At 40.7% G+C, this 4,337-nt stretch overlaps 1 pseudogene; it reads left to right on the forward strand.

The window, feature by feature from the left end:
- The first annotated feature begins 671 nt into the window (after positions 1-671).
- Positions 672-3,364, forward strand: LOC115834181 (annotated as a pseudogene).
- The last annotated feature ends 973 nt before the right edge of the window (positions 3,365-4,337 follow it).

Below are 4,337 nucleotides of genomic sequence, written 5' to 3' on the forward strand. Positions count from 1 at the left end.
AGCTGTTGCTAGGGAAACCAGCTGAATAGAGGGCAATTACCTAAGGAAGACTCTGAGGAGAACTTTGATAAACTGGTCAGCAGGTTATAAGAACACATGCATCTTGTTTTATGATTGACAAGTGTTTCTGTAATATCTGCAAGACCAGCCTCTAAGTAAGTGTGGTTTACTATTTTATTCAGCAATAATTTAATAAGTGTCCACACCATTCCCGGCTCTAGATGCTTAGTGAATGTTCGATGAATTCTCTGCATTTTCAGAGACATGAAAAAAGGCATCCAAGTGGGCAGCCTTGATTAACTGGTCATCCATGTCATTGACTCCAAGTTTTTAAAAAAATGCAATAGGTGGCCGCAGTGCTCGGAACACAGAAGCTTGAGGCGGATTGTGGTGTCACCCAGAGCAACTAGACCAACATTCCAGTGTGGGCGGTGGTGGCGGCCGGCAGGCAGTGAGAGGAAGCCCGCTAGGAGTGCCCTCGTTCCCCGCCTCTCTGGATGAACCAGACGGAATAAGCCGCGCCTCCCGCAGGGGCTGCGCCTCCATGAATCCCTAGTTGTTTTTTTTTCTTTCTCTCCCCTCTCCTCACCCCCACTCCGAGCTCCGTCCCGCCTTCTCCCTTCGCCGTGGCCGCCACGGCCGCGTCCATGTGCGGAGTCCATACCAGCGCGATGGTGTCCAACCCCCAACGGGGGGAGAGTCTGCTCAGGCAACTGCAGGGGGATTCCCGAAGTCTTCCGTTTTCTGAGAATGTGAGTGCTGTTCAAAAATTAGACTTTTCAGATACAATGGTGCAGCAGAAATTGGATGACATCAAGGATCGAATTAAGAGAGAAATAAGGAAAGAACTGAAAATCAAAGAGGGAGCTGAAAATCTGAGGAAAGTCACAACAGATAAGAAAAGTTTGGCTTATGTAGACAACATTTTGAAAAAATCAAATAAAAAATTAGAAGAACTACATCACAAGCTGCAGGAATTAAATGCACATATTGTTGTGTCAGATCCAGAAGATACTAAAGATTGCCCAAGGACTCCAGATGTGCCAAATAGTGACCCTCGTTGTTCTCCTAGCAACAATAGATTGAAGGCTCCCTTCGTCAGCGGCGGCCGCGTCCATGTGCGGAGTCCATACCGGAGCGCGATGGCGTCCAACCCCCAACAGGGGGAGATTCTGCTCACGGAACTGCAGGGGGATTCCCGAAGTCTTCCGTTTTCTGAGAATGTGAGTGCTGTTCAAAAATTAGACTTTTCAGATACAATGGTGCAGCAGAAATTGGATGATATCAAGGATCGAATTAAGAGAAAATAAGGAAAGAACTGAAAATCAAAGAGGAGCTGAAAATCTGAGGAAAGTCACAACAGATAAAAAAGTTGGCTTATGTAGACAACATTTGAAAAATCAAATAAAAAATTAGAAGAATACAAAAGCAAATAAACAAGGGCAGATCAAAGAACTAAGAGAAAAATCCAATAGGATCGGCAGCAACAAAGATAACTAGCAGCCAAATCCAACAAGGGGAGATCTGCCACGACTGCAGGGGATCCCGAAGTCTTCCGTTTCTGAGAATTGAGTGCTGTTCAAAAATTAGACTTTCAGATACAATGGTGCAGCAGAAATGGATGATATCAAGGATGAATAAGAGAAAAATAAGGAAAAATGAAAATCAAAGACGGAAGAAAATCTGAGAAAGTCACAACAGATAAAAAAGTTTGGCTTATGTGGACAACATTTTGAAAAAATCAAATAAAAAATTAGAAGAACGACATCACAAGCTGCAGGAATTAAATGCATATACTGTTGTATCAGATCCAGAAGGTATTAAAGATTGCCCAAGGACTCCAGGTAAAAGATTTCTCAGAGTTCCTCAAATGAATATTATTATTGCCATTTGGAGACGGCTAGTAAGAAGAGCTATTCCTACAGTAAATCATGCTGGCACCTTCAGCCCTCAAGCTCCTGTGCCTACTACAGTGCCAGTGGTTGATGTACACATCCCTGAGCTAGCACCTCCAGCTAGTGATTCTACAGCAGTGAAACTGGACTTTGATCTTGAGCCTGAACCTCCTCCAGCCCCACCACGAGCTTCTTCCCTTGGAGAAATAGATGAATCTTCCGAATTAAGAGTTTTGGATACACCAGGACAGGATTCAGAGACTGCTTTTGATATTGAGAATGACAGAAATAATATACTTCCAAAATCTCAATCTGAATACAAGCCTGATACTCCTCAGTCAGGCCTAGAATATAGTGGTATTCAAGAACTTGAGGATAGATCTCAGCAAAGGTTTCAGATTAATCTACAAGATTTCAGGTGTTGTGCTGTCTTGGGAAGAGGACACTTTGGAAAGGTGCTTTTAGCTGAATATAAACACACAAATGAGATGTTTGCTATAAAAGCCTTAAAGAAAGGAGATATTGTGGCTGGAGGTGAAGTAGCCATCCTGATGCGTGAAAAAAGAATTTTCGAAACTGTGAATAGTGTAAGGCATCCCTTTTTGACGAACCTTTTTGCATGTTTCCAAACCAAAGAGCATGTTTGCTTTGTAATGGAATATGCTGCTGGTGGGGACCTAATGATGCACGTTTGTACTGATGTCTTTTCTCAACCAAGAGCTGTATTTTATGCTGCTTGTGTAGTTCTTGGGTTGCAGTATTTACATGAACACAAAATTGTTCATAGAGATTTGAAATTGGAAAACTTATTGCTAGATACAGAGGGCTTTGTGAAAATTGCTGATTTTGGTCTTTGCAAAGAAGGAATGGGATATGGAGATAGAACAAGCACATTTTGTGGCACTCCTCTATACCTTGCCCCAGAAGTATTAACAGAAACTTCTTATACAAGGGCTGTAGATTGGTGGGCCCTTGGCGTGCTTATATATGAAATGCTTGTTGGTGACACTCCCTTTTGTGGTGAGGTTGAAGAGAAAATTTATGACAATATTGTAAATGGTGAAGTAAGGTATCCAAGGTCCTTATCTACAGTAGCCACTTCTATAATGAGAAGTCTGTTAAGAAGAAATCCTGAGCGGCGCCTTGGGGCTACTGAGAAAGATGCAGAGGATGTAAAAGAGCACCCATTTTTCTGGCTAATTGATTGGAGCGCTCTGATGGACAAAAAAGTAAAGCCACCATTTATACCTACCATAAGAGGACGAGAAGATGTTAGTCATTTCGATGATGAATTTACCTCAGAAGCACCTATTCTGACTCCACCTCGAGAACGAAGGATACTTTCGGAAGAGGAGCAGGAAATGTTCAGAGATTTTGACTACACTGCTGATTGGTGTTAAGTTGCTAGACACTGCGAAACCAAGCTGACTGACTCACAAGAAGACCTCTTAAAAATAGCAACCCTTCATTTGCTCCCTGTGCCACCAATAGCTTCTGAGTTTTGATTTGTTTTGTTTTTTTTTAGCTGAAACACGTGAAGATTTGTTTAAAAGTACCATTCTAATACTTCTTCAAAAGTGGCTTCTCATTGTACTTCAGCGTAAATATGAGCACCGGGAACAGTTTCATGGAGTTTAAGTTGAGTGAACATCGGCCATGAAAATCCATCACAAATACTTTTGGATCAATAGTCTATTTTAAAAAAGAAAGAAAAAAAACCGCTTTTTTATAGTCCCTAGCTTTGCCATATGCCCGCCTTAAGTGGAAGGAAAATTAATCCCTTAACGATGTTTTACAAAAAGCATTCCAAGCCCTTTTTTTCTTTTTGTAAAACATAGTTAAGTGACTAATTTTCCTTCCACTTAAGGCGGGCATATGGCAAAGCTAGGGACTATAAAAAAGTGGTTTTTTTCTTTCTTTTTAAAACAGACTATTGATCCAAAAGTATTTGTGATGGATTTTCATGGCCGATGTTCACTCAACTTAAACTCCATGAAACTGTTCCCGGTGCTCATATTTACGCTGAAGTACAATGAGAAGCCACTTTCGAAGAAGTATTAGAATGGTACTTTTAAACAAATCTTCACGTGTTTCAATTAAAAAAAAAAAAAAAAAGAAGAAGCTAACACCAGTTAGCACGTTAGGGTGATTATACCTCAGGAATAGCAAGCTGTTAAGTACCCATACTGAATTAACTATTTAATCACAGCGAGCTCATCTCTGAAAAATTGTTCAGGTGTAAATCTTACGAGAAACATGAAAAAGAACACTGATTTATGGAGAGTTGAGCTAAAAACATTTATAAATATTTGCTGGGATGTTTTAGCATCTTTTCATTGTACTCTGAGAACAATTAAAATTGTCCAGAGATGATTTATATTACCTTCCAAATTGTTTATTACCCAAGATCCTTTGGGAGTAAATCTTATAGAAAGGGGGAGC

This window comes from Nomascus leucogenys, unplaced genomic scaffold (assembly GCF_006542625.1).
Source record: "Nomascus leucogenys isolate Asia unplaced genomic scaffold, Asia_NLE_v1 000857F_79066_qpd_obj, whole genome shotgun sequence".
Lineage (NCBI taxonomy): Eukaryota > Metazoa > Chordata > Mammalia > Primates > Hylobatidae > Nomascus > Nomascus leucogenys.